General features: G+C 42.0%; 1 protein-coding gene across 1 annotated transcript in view; it reads right to left on the bottom strand.

The window, feature by feature from the left end:
* Snoo (Sno oncogene) overlaps positions 1–25,008 on the bottom strand; it is a gene marked incomplete in the record, with an annotated part of 473,129 nt that overhangs the window by 18,870 nt on the left and 429,251 nt on the right.

The following is a 25,008-nucleotide window of genomic DNA, read 5'->3' on the forward strand; positions in this document are numbered from 1 at the left end:
ACTGTGACTGAAGAGACTATCGCAGGGAGGGGGACATGTCTGTCCCCCTCCCTGCGTCATACGCAACCCACCTCATAGAACTTGACCCCTGTCATTACATACCTGCAACCAGTTTCGAGAGTTCTACCCTTGCAGCCAAGCCTATAGTGAAAATTTTCTGGTGACTGGCTTATTAACCAAGTTATTGATGCCCATGACCAGCATGCCTACACGACCATCACAGCCTGACTGATGTGGTCTTTCCTGCAGAAACTTGTCTAGTTTCCTCTTTATGACAAACCTTTGTTCCGACAATATTACTTATATCTACCGGTAGCAGGTTGAGCAATCTTGTACGACGCATACTGGCTGTTCTACCTTTGGAATACCTATCACCTCTTACTTCGCAGTCCGGCCTGAAGCCAGGTTTTCCTGTTGACCGACTGGTCAACCAAGCTACTTTGTGCCAGTCACCGCAACCCAACTGATTCAGCAGTTTTAGCAAGAAGCCTTCCAGCTTCTTGAAAATTTGTGACTTGTGGCCGATTTTGAGTTTTTCTACCTCGCAGTCCGGCTTGGGACTGAATCCCTGTTCAACCAGGATGTTGTTGATGAACAACACACGTACATCTGATTATCTCTGAGTCATTTCGCAACATCACGAACTTTCTCAATCTAACACAGAGACATGAGAACGGAGACTTGCAGAGCAAAACCAAACACATGAAGTAATGTTGTAAAAGTAGTAAAAAATCTTAAAGTTCTGACTGTTAACATGGCTCTGTTACGAAGAGAAAATCAGAATATTCTCTGTACCAAGACAACATGATGTTGCTTTCATTGACAAATATAAACTGATCAAATCTATATATGCCAAACTGGTGAATAAGACGTGTACAACAACTGCATCTGTTGCACATGTGTCGCATTTGTCAACTTGGCGACATTATATACCTTTGAACTTCACCTGTTTAATATAGACACCACAGTCTGGTTGATCAGGAGCCGAGCTCGTCACGTTCCACCTTAGACAGCCAGAAGTCTGTTGATATTCTTATATAGGATAAGAAAACTTTGGAGAGTACTGGTCTCTACACTTACTGAGTGACCGATCTTATGTATAAAGATATTTAGGAAGGTGAAGTCACTGGACAGCTGTGTCCTGACGGCCTAAAATCATTTTGCCTAAACCCTGGAGATATTGAATTTCCCAGTATTTTGTACAACTGTATTGCTAACAAGTGACCGCAGATTCTACACATGGTTTTTAAATATTTTTCTTTACCTAGAGTCGATTCAGGTGGGGGGGGGGGTCAATGCCCCTGTTGCCAGGTCCCAGCCCATGCCTCGCGGTTGCTGGTCTAATCGACCAGGCTGCTGGTGTCAGCCATACGCAGTCCAACGTATACACCACAGCCTGGCTGGTTAGGAATTGACTTGAGGAACGTATCAAGTTTTCTCTTGAAGACAGCGAATCGCTTGTTAATTCAACTTATGTTCATAAGGAGGGTAATGAAAAGTCTAGGTCCCCTTATACTTACTGAGTTCTCTCAATGTGTTCAGCACACCCTTGCTTTTTATTTGAAGTATTTGCACCGCCTGCCAAATATTTTGCCGTTATATGGAGTGATTTCGATGTGTTGGTTTAGTACCAATCTTTCCAGGATTTTCCAGATGTAAACTACGATGCATCTTTCTCGCCTACTTTCCAAGAGATACGGTTCAAGGGACTTGACGCCTTCCCGGCAGTTCAGATGTCCGAATTTATATGAGCAGTGAAGGTTCTCTGTACGTTTTCCAGCTCTGCAATCTCCTGCCTTGAAGGAAGCTATTAGTATACAACAATATTCCAGCCTAAAGAGAAGCGGCTTGAATCACTGTCTCGGCATCTTTTGTTGTGTATGTTCTAGTTATCCAGCCTATCATTTTCCTTCATGAAGAAATAGCAACAATGTTGTGATGGTTGACTGCGAGGTCCTCTTGACACTGTCACTCCCAAGTGTCTCAGACACTGGACGATTCCAGTTTGTCATTTACTCCTCTTCAGTGGTGTCACATTGAACAAATGTGACACCACCTATGACTGCTGCACCTCTCCTGCCATACGGTTTATAAGCTGCTTCTCCGCTCATATGCCGTATTCTATTCAAGATTGATGGACTGAACACATCGACTCAAGGTTGAGGGACTGATTACCTCATTCTCCTCCTGTTCAAGTTTCTCCTTTGTATGGACTGATGAAGCCACTGTGTGGCGAAACGTTTCCTCAATAAAGATACCCAAGAGTTGCACATGTGTCTAATTTATCAACATGTCGGTTCTCTGAACCATTCATCTACAAAAAAAAATGATGTTTACCGAGCACACATTTCAGTTGCTTCGCTATGGAAGAACTGAAAAATTAGACTGAAGAGGAGTAAATGACAAACTGGAATCGTCCAGTGTCTGTGAGACACTTGGGAGTGACAGTGTCAAGAGGACCTCGCAGTCAACCATCACAACATTGTTGCTATTTCTTCATGAAGGAAAATGATAGGCTGGATAACTAGAACATACAGAACAAAAGATGCCGAGACAGTGATTCAAGCCGCTTCTCTTTAGGCTGGAATATAATTTTTTTTTTGTCCGTGGCCCACTGGAAGACTAGGTTATATCTGCTTAAAAATTCGCTATGTCCTCGATGAACGCCACTCTCCTAGCAATTCTAGCATCATCAAAGGACGATACGGCACTATGAACTCCTTGATAAGTCCGGTGTTATTTCACTTTATCAAGCGGTCAGCCAGAAGTTCTAGTTGAGACTGGGCCACTGAGGGTTGGAAGAGAGAAAGAAAGGAAGCTATGATCCTTAGATAAAGCAACAGGCAAATATCACGTAGATATTAGCTTTACTTAAAATACGAGTGGCAACAAATGTACTCCATACTCCATATGGTTGATCAGAAAAGTGTTGGTACTCTGCCTCAACACTCATTTAATAACGTCCCTTGAATATTTTTTTCAACTTCAGTTTTTAAGTTACCTTATTTTCTCTCAAATTTCATTTTCATTATTATATAAAAAAATATTTAACTGCAAATTAACATATAAGAAACACACCACGATACGTCTGACAACGAGGTGATTGTGGAGAAAAAAATTCTGAGCGTTTATCACTTCGTTATAAAGTGCTGACCTCCTTGCTTGAACACAGTCTGGTGTGGCCTGTCTCCTCGTTTTTCATAGCACTGCCGAGCCCTTCTACCCGGCCTCAACCTGCATGCGTAATATACTGTGGTTAGTACTGTGCATGAAAAACAGCTAGTTTCACCGTGAAGGCCTCTGTCTTTGTTCACTACTCACTGGTCCTACTTCGTTATGTATTGAAGAACCACTTGGAGACTACCATGATGTTTCATGTGACAGCACTCGTCTGTGCACTTACACTGGGATCACACTAAGAGGTTTGCCATCTCTATATAAAACGTTAGCATTTTGTATTTTTTAATTTATTCTAAAGGGGAAAAAATACCTGACACACTGTCTCTGTCGTGAGATGATCACTGACAGTACTGGCATTATGGCAGGCACGCAGCAAGACTGTCCATGGACAAGGTGGGATGAAGATTGAGACACTTACGGAACATATGGGAATCTTTATTAAGGAAACGTTTCGCCACACAGCCACGTTTCCTTAATAAAGATTCCCATATGCTGCATAAGTGTCTCAATCTTCAACTTGTCGGTTTCAAAACCATTTACCACCCAAGGTGGGATAGCCGGTGGGCCTGAAGCCAGTGGTGCAGCTAGTATAGTGGAACCTCTTACGCTGTAGCGAATGATTCGAGTGTTTTATACTCCCTTCCCTTCAAGAAGCACCTGGATTGGATTCGTGGAATTCTTTAATTTTTAAAAAGCAAAATACCACTAACATGAACACTCAAAATCATTTGGAGAAAGAACTTCGATCTAGGTAAAATCTCAAAGGGCTTAATGAGTGGACATAACTCCTTTTGCATAAAAAAAGGCAGTAGAGCCCTAGCCAAATTTTACAGACCAGTAGTCCTAATATCGCAGATCATAAAATCTTCAAAGGATCAGACACCAATTTACATTTTTGGGGGGGAACAGCACAACCTACACAACTCAAACCAGCATGGATTTAGAGCGAGATCATGCTTGTTACAACTACTAATCCATTATGACAGAATTACGAAGGGTTTGGAAGACAACCAAAACACAGATTGGGTATACACGGATATCGCAAAGGCATCTGAAAATGTGATCATCGGGTGACTAAATACAGGATGAGGGAGATGGGGTTTAACTGGAAAAAGCAAGATATTTAACTTTCTGGCAAACAGAACACAATTATAGTAAACACTATTATTATAATAAAAAGGAAGCGCTAAACCTACAGGGTCATACAGAACATAGTAAACAGTAAAATCTAGCATTAGCAAGGTCAAAAGCTCAGTACCCAAACCCTTCAAGGGAGGTTCCTTGATGCTGGCGAGGGGCTCTTGATCTGGGGAATTGAATCTGTACTCCAATTTCCTGAATTGAGTCTGAATGCCTTCCACCCCCAAGCTGTATAATCCCTACGGGTTTAGCGCTCCCCATAATAATCAGAACCCGAAGGCATGGTCCTGGTGTCCCGTTTCTTATCTTAACTGTAGCGATAAACGCTCGCTACAGTTTAGTATCATCTGCGAATGATACCAAAATAAGCATGAAAATCACCTTGCCAGAAGACGGAAAAAAGGCAATCTTCCAGTGGGCAGTGAGAAATAATGACGCTCGATGGTGACACGTGCCAACGTCTTAGATATGTAAAGAAAAAAGGTTTTAAGTGTGTAGTCACGCTTGTAAACAAAGCACACGCAGAGTGATAATGTGTATATCGATCGTTCAGGGTATTCACTCTTATTTACTCACTTTGTTAAGCATGAATAATTTGTGATGAAAGATTTGAAAAACCGACAAGTTGAAGATTGAGACACTTATGCAACATATGGGAATCTTTTCCTGAATAAAGATTCCCATATGTTGCATAAGTGTCTCAATCTTCAACTTGTCGGTTTTTCAAACTTTTCATCAACTGTCAGACACTGCAGCATCATGGGATCTTGTTACAAAGAATTCTTCAACATTTGTTCAACCTTTGGACGAAGACCTACTTCGACTAGTGGATGGTACCACTATGACCCCACCGCCTCCTGCTTCGCCTCACCTCTCTACAGTATATAAGCCACGTCTACGGCCCTATGCTGTACATTCTACAAGATTGATGGACTGAACACATCGACTCCAGGCTGAGGGACTGATTACCTCAAACTCATCCTCTCCTTACGCATTTCTACTTTGTATTGGACTGATGAAGCCACTGTGTGGCGAAACGTTTCCTGAATAAAGATTCCCATATGTTGCATAAGTGTCTCAATCATGGATAATTTGCTAGAAGCAGCAAGACTCACACTCACCTGCACCGTAATTATGTCTAGAGCGCTTATAAAGCTGAGAAAACAGAACACCCCCGCATTGTGCACCTGTGTTAGCAGTCAAACACTGACATGCTTCAGCGATGAGCTCTGCAGAGTGCAGTCTAGGTAACTGTTCGAACTGTGAAAGCGCGCGCGCGCACAAAGTCAACAGGGTAATAAACACTTGGCATATATTGCTTGTGCAATAAGGAAATCATTCCTACAAGGCTTGGAGCTAACGCTGAAACAGAAGAACGCTAACAAAGCACTGCAGTTACAACAACAAATTCATTGCTTAATGTATTTTTACAACTTTATATACCAACTATGTACTTACAGCCATGTCTCTACGAGACTATCTTACTGGTGTAAACACAGCTGAATATTCTGAATTACTATTATATTTACGTAATGGTTTTGAAAGCTTTCCTTGCAGAAACGCTAAACCTGTAAGGGCAATACAACGACTGAGGAATGGAAGGTAATCACGTTTAATCCATGAACAGGGCAGCTGCAGATCTTTATATCAAGAGCATATTCTGGAAGTTGTGGATTAGGCTAAGAACTTCCCTGCAGTAATATAGAAGTTAAGAGGTCACAACCACTTGGGAACAGAAGGCACCACACACCACTTTTTTAACACAATATTCCTTGATTATTAATGCAGAGATTATATTTTTTCCTCCATAAAAAACATTCTGATTATCATACAGCAGAGGAAAAAACCCCGAGTGTTGAATGCAAAAGCTTTCAATGTCTGCTGAGACAAAGGAAAAAATAGTACGAATAATAATAATCACAATCAAAATAATTACTAATAACAATAAAAACTAACAATACTAATGATAATAACTGGCCATAAGCCAGTGACAAAGTAGAAACGTCACAGTTATTATTAAATATTAGCCGGTATTCTCCCGGCCCGGGCCTTTTCCAAGTGGTGGCCCGGCCTTGGCTCCCTCTTTAGGGAGTGTCTGAGACCTAAGTCTCCCATGGGAGGAGGCACAAGTACCTCCTCATCTTTGGGACCAACTGTCCCCAGGCCTAGCCACAAGCTAGGCCTCTCTGGTTTGCCATCCCCGCCCCAAAGGGGCAAATGGGAATGACAGTCTTGTGAGCCAAAGGCTCGGGCCCAGGCACCCACCCTACCCCACCCCAGAAGGGCTAGGCATGGCGTCGACGACCCGTACATATGGGTGATCCAGCCACATCCGGTGGCCACATAATGCAGCTGGATCACCCATATATTTATGGATGATCCAGCTGGATCATCCATATATACATAGATGATCCAGCCACATCAAGCTACCACCAAATGTTGCTGGAACACCCACACATACAGGTCACCAACACCATGCCCAACCCCTCCAGGGTAGGGTAGGTGAACGTCACAGGGTAAAGTTTTCACGAGGCAGGAGCCATTGGTGGCCCCATACAGCCTAGTATTTAGTACACGCCTGACATATGTGACCAGTTTCGAGTTTGTTTTTTTCTTTTTAACCCCTGCAGTTCGGCCTGGACCCATGCTTCAGTGCTGATCTGCAGTTCAACCAAGCTGTTGCAGTTAGCGTCCAGCTGGGTCGCACAGCCATCACATCTTGTTTAATATGGACCTTGGTAAAGGTAGTCATTCAATTTCTTCTGAATATTTCTGATACCGTCTATCATCTGAAGCCGGGATGGAGAGAGGGGGGCTTCAATGTTCTCATATTGGCAATATAGCGAACCTATTATTCAATTTGTTTATTTAATAGAGAACATTCGAGACTCGCGAGTACTCAGAGAATAGGTTTAATATGCGAGGATAGGATGGTCGGTGAAGAAAGTAGTAGGTAGATACTATGGAGCAAGAATGGAATAGCAACCCTCACCTTGTAAAGTAAAAGGACACAAGTGCAACTAATGTGACATTTCATTGTGGCAACGTTTCGCTCTCCAGGAGCTTTGTCAAGCCGATACAAACAGTATATGGACACAGAGGGTATATAAAGGCTCAGAGTGAGGTGCAATACTAGTGAGGTACAATTTCGATGTTCACTAGTGGTGGTTGTGGTAGTAGTAGTAGTAGTGGTAGTGACAAAAGTTGTAGTGATAGTAGTAATACAATATGGTAGAGCTGTGGAAAATACTGTATATATTTTCCAGAAATTCAGTATTTATATGGAAATAGATGGCCATACAGTATTTAATAATATTTGTCATGGAAAACGGAAAGCCTGCGTCTGCGCAGACGAGACTCGCCATCTTGGTTTTGAATTGGATACAACGTTAATGTAATGGGAAGAATTTTTCGTGCTCTAGAGGTTAAAATTGGATTGACACCTCTCAAATAGGAGGCGAAATTGTTGGATGTGCATTCCTGCATAACTTGAGATATCAGACGACTGGACAAGACAGCTCCAGGAACCTCAGATAAGCTCTCTAGATTTGTGTATAATTCTGGCCAGTGTTTTCATAAATTTAGTTAGTGAGGTTTTTTGAGCATGATACAACTTAATATCCAGTCAAATTGGTGAGTGATATTAATATATATTTTCCTTTTGTTATGTATATGTGAATTTATATAAAATCATTTTTTAATATACAGTCCACAAATTTATATATATTTACGAGAATTCCTGATGTATAATTCATTTAATTAATAGGTCCAGAGCAACTTGTGGATATGACAGTGGTAGGTATCGAAGGGGGACATTTTTGCGACCTAGGTGTCCCAAATTCCTACTTGTCTAACTGATAAAAATAATTGTCTATGTTTATTTACTGTTATGTACATAATTATACATACAGATAAATGCAATTTTCCACAAGAGCAATTAATTTGTACATGAGTGAAAGGATATAAAAGCTATTACTTGGGTAACATAAAAATAGGTTGGACAAATATAGACTGGATAGAGGCAGCCTGTTTCAGTGTTCACTCTCTGTAATGTGCTTTGTGTAGTATAACAGGAGAGACTATGTGATGGCAGGGTTTACTGTTTTCAGGAGGATTCTTGCTAAGACTTCAGAGATGGTGAAGCTGCCGATGTTTTGTTTAATTGTATTCGAAACAGCGATCAGTGCTGATTCGAGGCACTTGCGTCTACGGAAGTTAGTTTCTTTGATCACTAATTGGGCGTCCCTGAATTTCATGAGATGATTGGTGGAATTTCGGTGTTGTACACAGGCGTTGTTCAAGTTATCGTTCCTACATGCGTAAATGTGTTCATTGAGGCGGGTGTCGAGGTTTCTTGCCGTTTCACCTACGTAAATCTTGTCACAGCCCCCACAGGGTAGTGTAAACTCCTGCGTTGACTGGTTCGTGGTGCTTTGACTTTGTCCTGGTTAGATCCTTTATTGAAGTGCCAGAAGCGATGGCGACTCTGGTGTTAGCTTGTGAAAGTACTTTAGAAACGTTCAGTGCAACCTGGCTGTTGGGAAGAATTACAACTTTGTTGGGAGTGGTGTTGGTGCGTGGAGAATTAATGATCTGAAGAGCTCTTTTCTTGCAGTCTTTGATGAAAAAGGAAGGAAAATGTAACTCAGTGAATGTTTGGTGAATGTATGAACATTCCTCGTCAAGAAACTCAGGACTACAAATTCGGTATGCTCTTAGGAAAAACCCGATGATGATGCCTCTTTTGGTCTTGGTATCTTGACTGGAATAGAAGTGTGTGAGATCGTTTTTATTGGTAGGTTTCCGATAAACTTGAAATCTTAGGTTGTCTGCTTTGTGAATGAGGACGTCGAGGAAAGGTAGCTTGTCATTGGACTCTTCTTCTAGTGTAAATTGGATCGCCGGTTCAACTGCGTTGAGCCTTGCCTGAAGATTCCGTACATCAAAACGTTTGGGAGTTATTACGAGGACGTCGTCCACGTAACGTAACCAAGTGACGCTTGAAGGGATGATGTTGGCGTAGTGTTCGGACTCTAGGACTCAATGAACACATTTACGCATGTAGGAACGATAATTTGAACAACGCCTATGTACAACACCGAAATTCCACCAATCATCTCATGAAATTCAGGGACGCCCAATTAGTGATCAAAGAAACTAACTTCCGTAGACGCAAGTGCCTCGAATCAGCACTGATCGCTGTTTCGAATACAATTAAACAAAACATCGGCAGCTTCACCATCTCTGAAGTCTTAGCAAGAATCCTCCTGAAAACAGTAAACCCTGCCATCACATAGTCTCCTGTTATACTACACAAAGCACATTACAGAGAGTGAACACTGAAACAGGCTGCCTCTATCCAGTCTATATTTGTCTAACCTATTTTTATATTACCCAAGTAATAGCTTTTATATCCTTTCACTCATGTACGAATTAATTGCTCTACCATATTGTATTACTACTACCACTACAACTTTTGTCACTACTACTACTACTACCACTAGTGAACATCGAAATTGTACCTCACTAGTATTGCACCTCACTCTGAGCCTTTATATACCCTCTGTGTCCATATACTGTTTGTATCGGCTTGACAAAGCTCCTGGAGAGCGAAACGTTGCCACAATGAAATGTCACATTAGTTGCACTTGTGTCCTTTTACTTTACATATTGTCGGTAATTCTACCAACTTTATTACAACCCTCACCTTAATATCTTCCTGTTCTATACCAGGGATCCGGACATGTTCCGGGCACCAACAGAGTTCTATGTCATTGTGTCGGCAGTGGATACCTTAAATTTAGACCATATTCTTGGCCACAACAACGAGGAATTTCATGATTCGACACGTAAAGAGCGTTTGAGAATTTGAGAGAGTAACACAAAGAAAGTAGACCTAACTTTCACTCGAAGTCTCGGGCATACAAAATACTATTACACCCCCCAACTGGTGCGAACGATAAGTATCGCAAAAAAAAAGTTCCTAATCAGCCGGGTTGCACTGCCTATATTGGATGGTATACTGTTAGCACCAACAGCATGACAGATCTGGTTATCAAATAGGAGGCCTGTTCCAGGGCGGGGCCTCCTGTTTGATAACCAGATGACCCCTCGAAATCACCTATAGGTAATGGGGATGGGGAACATATCGTTGTGTAAACGAAGAGACTACAATAAAAAAAATGAAATTACCCCATCACTAAAACCAGGTAAATTATTTGACACCTTAAAAACAGCTAATATAACACTAAAAAATAGCAACAGAAATGTATCTGTAAAATAACTATAAGCCTGTATCGAGGGTTATGCTCGAGAGGCTTCTATGTTGATTGTCTGGGTCAACCAGGTTGTTGCTAGCACCCCTAGTCCTATATAGCCATCACAACCTCAATGATCAGGCACTGAGTAGGTAGTGGTCCAGTTTCCTCTTGAAAACTGCACAAAACTGCAAACTAATAAATGACAAATATCCTGGGCAAAGTTGACGAGAAAATAAAGAATAGTAGACCACCTAGAATGGGATATCCCTTCAGATAACAATGTAACAAAGACTGGAAAGCCTATCTCAATACTAAAAGAAAATTAGACCGGTAAAATATGGTTAAGTTAGGTATAGTTTGTCTTAAGTCATATGACCCGCAGCTGGAGCTTTTAGTTATCTGACCGAGGCCTTCCGCTGGCTTATCGGTCCACCCCTTTAAAAAATATGGTTATAATTATAAAGCAATAAAATAAAAAGATGAACATCAAAATGGTATACAATACCGACAGGTTGTTAGGTAAGACACATATGCAACAGTTAGACAACTTTATTCCGAAACGTTTCGCCTACACAGTAGGCTTCTTCAGTCGACATGACCTTTCAGTGGTTACATTCTCACTACTACTACTACTACTATGCACCTCTCCTTCCGACAGTATTTAAGTCTCCGCACTGTCGCTTGATCTTCAGATAGTTCCTGACTATGGAACTGAACTTCTCCAGGCCGAGGGACTGACAACCTCAAATTCTACGACTACAAGGGTGATGGACTGATTACATCGTCTTCACATCTCTACTGTTCCTGCCTATTTTCTGTATTCGACTGAAGAAGCCTACTGTGTAGGCGAAACGTTTCGGAATAAAGTTGTCTAACTGTTGCATATGTGTCTTACCTAACAAAATAAAAAGATAGATCGATCGCATGCTGAGACTACAAGAATGCATTTTACACGATATTGCAAAAACAAATTCGTAAATTAAAAATAAGCCATTATAACAGGAGAAGCAAAATATATATAATAAAAGAGAGAGGTGTCATTGTGAGAGACTCACTGTCAGACTGTACGAACATTAGCAATGGAGTTGTCAAGGGTCAGGTCTCAGACCCATCATCTTCCTGATACATGTCAACCATTTCCCAGGAAGGCTAGAATCATACGTCCAAGTGTCTGATGTTACTGCTCCCTGGCTCCTCCACCTCAAATCTACCTCTTTCCCCACCACAATCTGAATTTAACTTTTGTATCTTAGCTGCAAAGCTTCTCTACCGTTTAGCGCCGTATGGCCCATTCGGGTTAAGCGCTTTCTGTGAATAATATTTGTTACTACTCTTCTATTCTCTCGTTCTTCCTGTCTCCACCTGCCTTACCTGTTCCTATCAGATCATTCATAATAAAACTATAATCAACACTAAACTGGTTTTAGTAACACAGCAACTTTATCAAGACAATTTAATAACACTAGCAACTTTATCAAGACAATTTAATAACACTAGCAACTTTATCAAGACAATTTAATAACACTAGCAACTTTATCAAGACAATTTAATAACACTAGCAACTTTATCAAGACAATTTAATAACACTAGCAACTTTATCAAGACAATTTAATAACACTAGCAACTTTATCAAGACAATTTAATAACACTAGCAACTTTATCAAGACAATTTAATAACACTAGCAACTTTATCAAGACAATTTAATAACACTAGCAACTTTATCAAGACAATTTAATAACACTAGCAACTTTATCAAGACAATTTAATAACACTAGCAACTTTATCAAGACAATTTAATAACACTAGCAACTTTATCAAGACAATTTAATAACACTAGCATATATAATGTATAAATGAAAATGAAGCGGTAGTTTCCTGTCTATTGTAATATAAAGGACCAAGGACAAGGCGTCAGAGATGGAATCAAGAACATAGGAGTGTTTCAGGGATGTTAGGAAGTAATTTTTTTTCACTTTTTAGTTTTTTTTCAGAAACTAGACTGAGCTATGAGCTAGGGCTCAACCATATACAAATAACCCGTACACAGGAGATATTGTGTGACAGTTAATGGTCCAAGTTGGAGCCAAACGTAGTCATAAATTTCCTTCTCTTATGTGCGGGTCATTTGTGTATTGTTCCACTCAGGGTATTTTGCCTTTTTGTTCAACTCCCGTGAAAACAATCTGGTGAACAGAAGACAGGTGCAAGCACATACCTGTTACCGGTGTCGAGAGTTGTACCAGCGTAGCCCAGCCTAAAGCCACGATTCACTGCTGATGAATGGGCCAGAGAACCGACAAGCTTATAAATTAGACATATGTGCAACATCTGGGTATCTTTATTGAGGAAACGTTTCGCCACACAGTGGCTTCATCAGTCCTTCTGATCATCACTATTCTTCTTTGTATTGGACTGATGAAGCCACTGTGTAGCGAAATCTTTGAACATCAAAATGGTATACAATACCGACAGGTTGGTAGGTAAGACAGTCAGGAACTATCAGATAGTTCCTGACTATGGAACTGAACTTCTCCAGGCTGAGGGACTGACAACCTCAAATTCTACGACTTCAAGGGTGATGGACTGATTACATCGTCTTCACATCTCTACTGTTCCTGCCTACTTTCTGTATTCGACTGAAGAAGCCTACTGTATAGGCGAAACGTTTCGGAATAAAGTTGCCTAACTGTTGCCTATGTATCTTACCTACCAGCGAAATCTTTCCACAATAAACATACGCAAGTGTTGCACAGGTTAATTTGTCCCCCAGCACCTCACACGTTGCTATGATTAACCTACTTCACCCCTCCAGAAATACTAAAGTTCACGTTTTAAATCCAACAAGCTTAAAAAATTAATATCAGCCAAGATGGCGGCATCGCCAGTATTGTGTTACAAGAACAGGTCTGCCAACCCCCACGCGTGGGACGCCCCACGGGTCTGCCAACCCCACCCCCCCACGCGTGGGAGGGCCCACAGGTCTGCCAACCCCCCATGCGTGGGACGCCCCACGGGTCTGTCAACCCCCCCACGAGTGGGACGCCCCACGGGTCTGTCAACCCCCCCACGAGTGGGACGCCCCACGGGTCTGCCAACCCCCACGCGTGGGACGACCCACGGGTCTGCCAACCCCCACGAGTGGGACGACCCACAGGTCTGCCAACCCCCACGCGTGGGACGACCCACAGGTCTGCCAACCCCCACGAGTGGGACGACCCACGGGTCTGCTAACCCCCCACGCGTGGGAGGCCCCACAGGACTGCCAACCCCCACGAGTGGGGGTTCCCGTAAAGGCCAGTCACAACGGGCTGACATAATCACACCAAGAAATGAATTACCAGATCTTTGATATACCTTTGATGAGTCTCGAGTTTTCCTAATGAACTTCGACCTGATATTGCCACAGTTCAATATTTATTGTAGTTTAACTACCTAAAGGTAGTTATAAGTATAACAACTCACTAATGCCCAGAGATACTCAATTATACTGCAGTTATAACTAAAATCGGAGTATAAAACAAATTTCAACCACACAATAGGGCGAAAAACTAATGTGAAGGACCTGGGAGTAATAATGTCACTTTCAAAGATCACAACAAAGTATCTACCACATTGATAGAAAAAAAATGATAGGATGGATAATGAGAATCTTCAAAACTAGGGATACCAATCGCTTGTTCTCTCTAAGCTGGAATACTGCTATACACTAATGGCTCCTTTCAAGGCAGGCGAAATTGCAAACATGGAGAATGTATAGAGAACTTTCACGGCACACATAAGTACGATAAAGTACCTAAATTACTGAGAACAGTTGAAGTCCCTTGATTTGTATTCCATGGAATGCAGGCGAGAAATATGCATGATAATATACACTTTGAAAATCCTAGAGGGACTAGTCCCAAATTTGCACACGAAAATCACTCCCTACGAAAGCAAAAGACTCGGCAGGAGATGCAACATACCCTCATTGAAAAGTAAGGGCGTCACGAATACGCTGAGACAACACAAGTAACAAGGGGCCCAAGACTGTTCAACTGCCTCCCAGCATACATAAGGGAGATTACCAATAGACCCCTGGCTGTCTTTAAGAAGGCGCTGGACAAGCACACAAACTCAATACCTGATCAGCAGGGCTGTGGTTCGTACGTCGGTCTGCGTGCGGCCACCAGTAATAGCCTGGTTGATCAGACCCTGATCCACCACGAGGCCTGATCACAGACCGGGCCGCGGGGGCGTTGACCCCCGAAACCCTCTTCAGGAATACTCAAGTTATACAATAAGTGACCCCGAGAGTATTCACGACCGTCACTCAGTTTATATTCAATATTTTATACTAACAGGAACGGCAGATTAAGGGGAAAGGAAATACCAAAATTTTATAAAGATTTAGAATTTAGTACTAACATTTACATAACACAGCCTTACAAAATATAACTGTTAGTATTAGCCCCCTATATGTACAACTATACCATAAATACAAGGGGACACTGCAGCACAAAAGGTTACTGAGATTAAACTTAATGGAAGTAGGCTATTTATTAAGAAGTTAGAGGAGACACAGTACTATGGGCACTAACTCTTAGTTCCTTCCAGTCACTCCAGTCTACGGCCATCTGTCTAGCTCTAACTAGCTCTCCAACTGACTGTCTGTGTCTGTCTCCTAAAGAGAAAGGGAGAATAGAGTAATCCCGCTGCCAGGGTGTGACCCCTGGTTATAAGGGGACAAACTCCACCTCCAGCACCAGACCCTCCATTGATACCTGAAGGATGTTCCCGGACGTCAACACCCCCGCGGCCTGGTCCATGACCAGTCCTCCTGGAGAATCAAGGCCTGATCAGTCAGGCTGTTACTCACAGCCCGGCTGCTGCTCAGGCACTGATTTGAGGAACTTAGTAAGTTCCCTCTTGAAGAGAGCCATAAGTTTCTTGGTAATTCTCCTTAGGTACTAAGTAACTAAGGGAAGGCGTTGAAAAATCGAGGACCTCTGACATTCATCCAGTGTACTTGCCGCACTCCTTCCAATCAGAAGTACCCTGCATTGTCTGCCAAGTCTCTTGCTTTTACAAGGAGTGATTTTTGTTCAAATTTGGGGCCAGTCCCTCCAGAATTCTTCCAGGTGTAAATAATACTATCTTTCTCGCCTACGTTCCCAGGAGTGTGGTTTAAGAGAATTCAAGCGTTCCCAGTAGTTCAGATGTTGAATCCATCTAGCAATTACCGAAGTTTCTTATCCACAGAACCAGAGTATTTCCTTACACAGACTAAAACATTCCAGCAGGACTGGAGTGTTCTAGCATCCCCTGGATGCGACCCAACAGCCAGCTGACACATTGCTAGGGGGGCCAGTGTGGCAGGGGTGTAAGGCCAGGGAACTGAATCAGAGACCTCGCGGTTGTGACTGGCATGTTCTCAGTCTGAGCTACGCATAATCTTAAGTTTTTTTTACGAGGGAGAGACATGGGAGGATGGTCTTAGTTGTCGGGTGGAGGGGAAGGTTGTGCAGGCGTTTGAGAGAGGAGTCGTGTGGAGACTGGAGATGGCGTGAGGGGGAGAAGGCGGTGGGTGAGGAAGGAGGGGACCCCCTTAAACTTCCACTAAACTGCCAACAGACTAACCCCACCACCCCATTGCTGCTATTAGAATGATCTTTGCATTCGTCAGAAGGATCACTTGACAGATCTTGCCTATGCTGCTCCGATCAGTGGTGCTTTAATCCTATGGGAAGATCATTATGAGAAGCAACCAGTGCCGTGGCTGGCTCTAGACGGTGGAGTCTACTAACACTGATGCTAATGTTGTAGCCCCTGGCACTGTAATAATGGTAGAGAGAGAAGACAGCTGCTGACTTACCGGTTGGACTCCACAACCCTGGATATGAAAGGCCAGCCGAGACATGCTACTCTGTATACGCACCACCACACAACCTCCTCCCATGAAATATGTATAACTTTGCAGCTATTGTACTCTAATGCTTGACGATGTCTTCATTGAGTATGTATGAGAAGCATCATGCATGTCCATTACTACAGGAGAATACTGCCTGTGGCGTATATGTGATCGCTTTTCAGAGTGCTACACTCGAAGTCTGGTCTAACACTAGACTTCCTTGTTGACTACCTAGTCTGTCAGACTGTTGCTGCTGGCATACTTGTAAATAGGGATGGGACGATACCAAAATTTCTGTAGATACCGATACTCGGTTATTGACCGATACCATTCATACCGCTACTTCAGTACACCCCTCCTGGTGACACACCTATGGCTAGTTTCCAGTCTTTATACTCCCGCAGCCCGGCTTGATTGTTTGGTCAATCAGGCTGTTGCTGTTTGCGGCTCGCTGGCCCACATCTTCGTCACAGCCTGGTTGATCTGGCACTTGACAGTAGTAGTGATCCATTTTCCTTCTGAAAAATTCCACACTTGTCTCTAATATTTCAGATATCTGACAGCAGGAGGTTGAACAGCCTAGGCCCACGGACACTGATACAATGTTTTACTGTGCCCATGGCGCCCCAGCTTTTCACTGGATTTATTTTACTTGTCCTCCTATATCCTTCATTTCGGTACGCTGTTACGACAGTGTGTAAGTTTGAAACTAGGCCCTCTAGTATCTTCCAAGTAAATATTATCACGTATCTTCTTCACTCCAGAGAGCACATACTCAGTACTTCTGAAGTGTTCCCAGTAATTTATATACTTTAATTAATGGCTTGATGCGGGCAGTAAACGATCTCCGTATTTCTTCCAGCTCTGATCTTTCTCCTGCCCTGAACAGGGCTGTAAATATTCAACAATACTCTAAGCGAAAGATCACAGGTGATTTAAATAGTGTCACCCCTGGCACTATATCTCTTCTTTAGAAAGTTCTCATTATCTAGGCTGGATTCTTAGCTTGGTTTTAGTCAGGCTGAGCTGCACAAACTCTACCACCGCGTTAAGATGACCCAGCACTGGCGGGGCTGCTCAGATATGATCAGAATTATTTTACAATTATATTTATGGGGAAGCACGATACCCGTCGAGTTCATGCAGTGTATGCAAAATGGGAGGTAATCGGGTATGATCCAGGGAAAGCACAGCTCAATTCCTTGGATCAAGAGACTTTCACTAGCATCAAGGCAGCCTATTTGAAGAAGCATGATCACGTCACCAGTTCCGGTAACTGATGGACTGATATACGTGAATGTTTGATCTGCGTTAGTGCTTGCTGCTTGCACCTAAAACCTCACTGATCACAACCAAATCAACCAGAATGTGATGACTACGTGGGCTAGGTAGTCTAACAGCAAGTATTTACCTTTGATAAGTTTCGAGTTTTTCTACTTCTGGAGCCCGGTCCTTGGCCAGGCTTGTTTGGTGCTTGCCTGATCAACCAGGCTGTTGCTGCTGGAGATCTACCAGCTCTCACATCCATCACAGCCTAGTTGATCTGGTGCCTGGTGAAGATACCTACCCACTTTCCTCTTGAAGACTTCTACACTTATCCCATCAGTGTTTGATATCTTCTGCAAGATGTTGAATAGTCTGGGGACCACGGCGCAATAACGGAACACAATTTTGCATTTCCTCCCATATCTCTCACTCCAGTATATTAAGACAGTGCGTAGATTTGGGACAAGTCCCTTGAGTACTTTCCACGTATATATTATCATGATTCTCTCTGCTCTAATGAGTACATAGGTAAGACTGATTCATTCCCACTAATTTAAATACTTAATTCGCTCTAAGTGGGCTGCAAATCTCTATTTGTTCCAGCTCTGATATCTCCCTGGCCCTGAACGGGAAGTCAACAATGAACAATATTCTAAACGAGAGAGCACAAGTGATTTGAATCGTGTCACCAATGGTACTATTTCCACCCCGGCAAATCATCAAGGAAGTCAAGCCTCAAGAATGGATCGAGGGTTGTGAAGGAGAAAAACCCTCGAGACCAGTCACAGATATATTACAGGTAAGCCCTGAATCAGGGGTAATGACACCAGGAATCAACCGAACTAAACAATGAAAAGAATGGCCAGTCTGCCAGGTTTCTTGCTTTCACACCGAATGATTTCGTTGTACAGGTTTAGAACCAGTCTCACCAGGATTTTCTAAGAGTAATATTCCAGCCTGGAGAGAACAAGTGACTAAGAATATCATCACTGGATCAGCATTTTTCTGTTTTGATAGTTCTAGTTATCCAGTTTGTCATTTTCCTTGTTGTAGCTACAGCAACACTGTTGTGAGGTCATCTGACATCATCACTCCAAATTCTCACATAGAATTTTTGCTTTAATGAATTATTTGTCTTGTACTCTCTTTCAGTCTTATTTCCTCCATTTTTCATAGCTGAACTGAAGCTTTCCGTTATTGAGCATCACACTGTTGTCTGAGGCTCACTCGACTTTACTTGCATCAGCTTGACGATTCGTTGCGTCTTCAACGGACCAGACAATCCACAAAAAAAAACTTGGTATTAGGACGGATTTCGAAAGACACTCGAAACCTGTCACGGGTATATCACGGCTCATGGAAATGTTTGAGATGGAAGGAGTGTGTAAGCCAGGAAATGTAGAGCCATAAGGACGTTAGTACATAACATGTTATAGTCTAGGATTGGTAATTGGAATGCACTAAAGATGTATATAAAGAAGTGGTGAAAGCAAACACTATACACAGCTTCAAAAGTAGATATGAGAGGGATCTGGAGGACTGAAATCAGTGCAGACAGTAAAATTTAAAAGGAGAAGCCAGGAGCTCTAACTTGACCTCTGGAAACGCAACTAAGTACACTTAGGACAGAACACACAAACGCCAAATGCCACCCAGACATGCACGGACACCAACAAACATGCACACTTCCATGTACACACACGCACGCACGTGCACGCACACGAAATTTCAGAGATTATAGAGAAGGTGCTGTAATAAGAACATAAGAATGGAGGAACACTGCAGCAGGCCTACTGGCCCATACAAGGCAAGTCCTTATCAAAATCATTAACATTTTCCCAAAACTACCCTAGAATTTGCTTTTGTACCTCAAGCACCTATCAAACCCAGCCCCTCCCACTCATATATTTGTCCTTTCATAATTCCCCAGAGAAGAATTTAATGAGTGGGGAAAATTCCCATCTCTACCACGTAAGCCAAATAAAGGACGGGATGTTGGATTACCAGTCAGTGTAAGTAGCTGCAACATCGCTGCAACGTCGCCATCACGTTAAGTTAACCAGCTGTCGGGGGGGGGGGATTTTGACATTTTTATGTATGAAACAGTGAGAGATTTCTATTCCCGTTAAACCAGGTTAAATAATTTTCAGTTTAGCTCTTGTGACCGGCTTCAATACTTGACGGAAGATGCATCTTAGGACAACATCTATGAAGTCTCGTTTGCCTGCAGGAAAATTTATTAACGAAATAAAATAGTAAAAAAAAAAAAAAAAAAAAAAAAAAAAAAAAAAAAAAAAAAAAAAAAAAAAAAAAAAAAAAAAAAAAAAAAAAAAAAAACTTGGAATCGTTCAACTCAGCGCCATAACTGGAGAATGACTCGTCTGGTAGGCTTTAAATTTTCACCACTGGTGTACTGTCTGCAAGGCTCACGCTGTCAGCAAACAATAAAAGGAATATGTCAACAATTGTCAGCAAATAATGAAAGGAATATGATCAGAATAAGAGGACAATGACTCATATACCGGAGATACTGACACACAACAAGAAACAAAGCTAATTATTACAAGGAGATTTTAAGTATAGGACTGTCTAGGAAAACTTGAACTTATTTCCTCTCCTAGAGAGAAACAATGAGAGAGAACCATGGGAGCAGCTATGAAAAATCTTCTAAGATATGTGAAGGAAAGAAGAGTGAGAGGAGAGAGGAAAGCCAGCAAGACTAGTTACTTTTACCAAGATGGCTATAACAGGAAATTACTTATGGAGACCCATTAATTACCAGTAATCACGTGGTACTAAGTTTGATTACCTGGTGCAAATGGGAAATAAGCGGAGGGAATGAGTAACAGAGTGGAACTAAATAAAAGAGGAATATGATGGAATGAGAAAGCAATGAGAATGAAAACTGGAGGGCAAAAAGTGCACAAAAAAAGATTATGGTAAGAGTGTCAAAGTGTCAAGAGGCAAAATAAAAATTTATACCAAACATTAAGAAAAAAAGAGAAACAAAGCCCATGGTTTAATCAGGAATGTAGAGGCACTAAGGAAAAGCGCAAAAGAGCTTGGAATATAAACCAAATCAAACTACAGAAAGGGGAAACAAACAGAACAACCAGAAACGTATACACGAGAATAAGACGGAAAACTGATAAGACCGTGTGCAACAGTTGGGTTACCTATCTTTATTCCAAAAAGTTTCGCCTACGCAGTAGGCTTCTTGCGGAATAAATATACTTAACTGTTGCATGTGTCTTACTCATCAACCTGTCGGTATTGTATACCATTATATTCATATTGCCAATAAGGGAAGCTAAAAGAATTTGAAAATGACAGCTTCAAAGGCCAAAACAGAACCAAAAATACACCACAGCCACATAAAAAAAGTACAACTGTGGAGGACCAGGTGATCATGTTGACGGAAGAAGATGAGACCATGACGGAGAGTGGGAGAACATGCTTAGAGCTTAGCGAATGATTCAGAGTTTTTTACAGAAGAAAATGAAGAGCTGTCGGAAGGCACTATAGTTAGAAAAGCCCAACAAGTGTTGGAAAGAATCAACAGCAACAACAGTGACGAGACTAATAAAAGAGTTTGAAGGAACAAAGACTGGGACCAGACAACATATTTCCATGGATGCTAAGTAGAAGTAGAAGAATCACATGATCCAATCCCTCTAATCATTACAAATGCCAGAAAATTGAGAAAAGGCAAATGTAATCCCTATTTGTAAAAAAGGAGGTAATAGACAAAGAGGCCCTGAATTAAAAGCCAGTGCCTTTGACATGTATACTGTCAAAAGTCTTGCGGAAAATAATAAGGAAAAGGATAGTGGGTCACAAAAGCTAAAGGAAGCTAGTACAGATTTAGAAATGGAAGATACAGCTGGTGTTCTATGCCAGAGTCACAGCGATACAATGTGAAAGACAGGGTTGGGTGGATTGCATCTTCTCAGACGGTGAATAAATATACGATACAATACATACTACACTAGAGACTGATTCAGGAATTAGAGGAACAGTCAGGGTTAAAATGCAGTGCTCCATTGGGTCAGTGAGTACCTGAATAACAGAAGAGAGCAACAGTAAGGGATGGGACGTCAGAAGTTCATCAAAGCATTATGTTAAGACTTTTTATTCCTAATATATATATATATATATATATATATATATATATATATATATATATATATATATATATATATATATATAAATGACCTACCAGAGAAGATTGAACCGTAGGTATCATTGTTTTCGAATGATTTAAAACTAAGGATAGAGAAGAACAGTGATACACTCCTGGGAGACCACAAGCGAATGCAGATGTGGTTAAGTGTCTTTTTGAGTTCACTCCAAACTATGCAAGGTCAGGTGTAATGGAGAGAAGGCAGACCGGATATAGGGTACAGCATGGGTGGAGAAAAGCTGCAAAATCAGTGATGAAGCACTTGGGATGAGTGTAATACCATGCATACAGCCAAAATTAAACAACCCATATAACGCCAGTAGCATGTGCAAGATTAGTAAATCTCAGAACATTCAGAAACTCTAATAAAGCATCCTTCAGAACCTTATATACGACAAATATCAGGCTAATCATCGAGTACGCGGCCCCAACATGGAGCCTACACCTGGTCAAGAACGTGAAGCTTGTAAAGGTCCAAAAGTCTGCAACCATACTAGTAAAAGAACCGAGGTTAATGCACTAGGAGGGGAGACTGACGGAACTACACCTGACTACCTTGGCAAAGAGGACAACACTGGTCACAAGACTTACAACGATAGCTATATTTTTCTTAACGTATACATGCTGAGAGTTTGCTTAAATCCTCAATTCAGAGATTAAAGTAAACTCTGGTGGTGAAAAGGTTACGTGCAGCATTAATGACCCTCGTGTAGTCTACAGGCTTTAAATCTCACTAAACAAAGAGGACATGATTATTATTAGATACAAAATCCTAAGAGGAATTGATTGAAACAAACTTACGAAGACCAGAATAAAGGGAACACAGATGGAAGCTGAAGACACAGGCGACTCATAGTGATGCATTTTTGTAAGTTATGGGGTGTTTGAGGTACTTCAATGGAAGCCGATGTTAGTGATGTCGATCAAGGTACACACACGTACACACATACGTACACACACACGAGTTTCTTTGACAAGAGCCTCAGACAGATGGTAACTACTCCAGTTACCAACCACCAGCAAGATGCACCATCACGCCATGTATTCAAGGTTAAGGTTTACGTCTGAGAACGTATGACGTGGCTACTATCATAACATCAGGAAGATGACTAGTATATAGAGTAGCTTCACACCAGTACCACTGCTACTGTTATACAGTACCATTACATACAACCTCACACCAGACCACTGCTACTGTTATGTAGTACTATTACATACATAACCTCACACCAGTACCACTGCTACTGTTATGTAGTACTATTACATACAACCTCACACCAGTACCACTGCTACTGTTATGTAGTACTATTACATACAACCTCACACCAGTACCACTGCTACTGTTATACAGTACCATTACATACAGCCTCACACCAGTACCACTGCTACTGTTATGTAGTACTATTACATACAACCTCACACCAGACCACTGCTACTGTTATGTAGTACTATTACATACATAACCTCACACCAGTACCACTGCTACTGTTGCATAGTACCACTACATATATAGCTTCACACCAGTACCACTGCTACTGTTATACAGTACCATTACATACAACCTCACACCAGACCACTGCTACTGTTATGTAGTACTATTACATACATAACCTCACACCAGTACCACTGCTACTGTTGCATAGTACCACTACATATATAGCTTCACACCAGTACCACTGCTACTGTTATACAGTACCATTACATACAACCTCACACCAGACCACTGCTACTGTTATGTAGTACTATTACATACATAACCTCACACCAGTACCACTGCTACTGTTGCATAGTACCACTACATATATAGCTTCACACCAGTACCACTGCTACTGTTATACAGTACCATTACATACAACCTCACACCAGACCACTGCTACTGTTATGTAGTACTATTACATACATAACCTCACACCAGTACCACTGCTACTGTTGCATAGTACCACTACATATATAGCTTCACACCAGTACCAATACTACTGTTGTGAAGAACAGGAGAGAGAGGTACATGATAATATATACCTGGAAGGTACTCGAGGGCTTGGTCCCAAATCTGCACACTGCCATAACATACTGGAGTGAGAGATATGGGAGGAAGTGTAAAATAAACAGTGAGGAACAGGGGTGCGGTGGGGACAATAAGGGAACACTGTATCAACATCCGGGGTCCCAGACTTTTCAACATCTTACCAGAAGATATCAGAAACACTGCTGGAACAAGTGTTGAAGCCTTCAAGAGGAAACTAGACAAGTATCTTCACCAGGTGCCAGATCACCCAGGCTGTGATGGATATGTGGAGCAGCGGGCCTCCAGCAGCAACAGCCTGGTTGACCAGGCGAGCACTAGACGAGCCTGGCCCATGGCAGGGCTCATATAGTAGATATACTCTCGAATTTCTTCAAAGGATATCAAAGGTAACACTACACACAATATGTACTCCGATGACACTTCAACCAGGCTGTTGCTGTTGGTGCCAGATCAACTTAAAATGATTTAGAACCTGGCGGAGGTAGTGATCTAGTTTCCTCTATCAGAGTGGACCTACCTGTGTGCGCGTCACCTCAGTCAACTGTCTAGTCCAGCATGGTGCGTCGCCCTCAATACCACCATTATTATAATAAAAATAAAAGATTCGCTAAACCCACTAGGCCATATAATACCACCAAGATGGTCACCCTCAACCCACACTTCACAGGTATACGTGGAGTCTACCCTGGAAAGTGTTCCGAGGGGTTAGTTCTCCTTTCCCTGGGCCTGGTCTAGGATCAGGCTTCCCGGTGGACGGCTTGATAAATCAGGCTGCTGGTGCTAGCTGCACGAAGTCCGGCGTAAGCATCACAGCCCAATTGATCAGGCACTGGCTTGAGAAGCTTGTTCATTCCCTCCTTGAAGACAGCCAAGGGTCTGTTGGTAATCCTAAAGGGAAGACGTTGAAAAGTTTTGGCCCATTCACCTTTATGGAGTTCCCAGACTTAGCGAACTCAGTGAACCCCCGCTTTTTATTGGGGGTATTTTGCACCGTCTGCCAAGCCTCTTACTTTCATGGGAAACGATTTCCGTGAGCAGTTTAGGACCAATCTTCCTAAAAAAATT

Source organism: Cherax quadricarinatus, chromosome 53 (genome assembly GCF_038502225.1).
Source record: "Cherax quadricarinatus isolate ZL_2023a chromosome 53, ASM3850222v1, whole genome shotgun sequence".
Classification (NCBI taxonomy): domain Eukaryota; kingdom Metazoa; phylum Arthropoda; class Malacostraca; order Decapoda; family Parastacidae; genus Cherax; species Cherax quadricarinatus.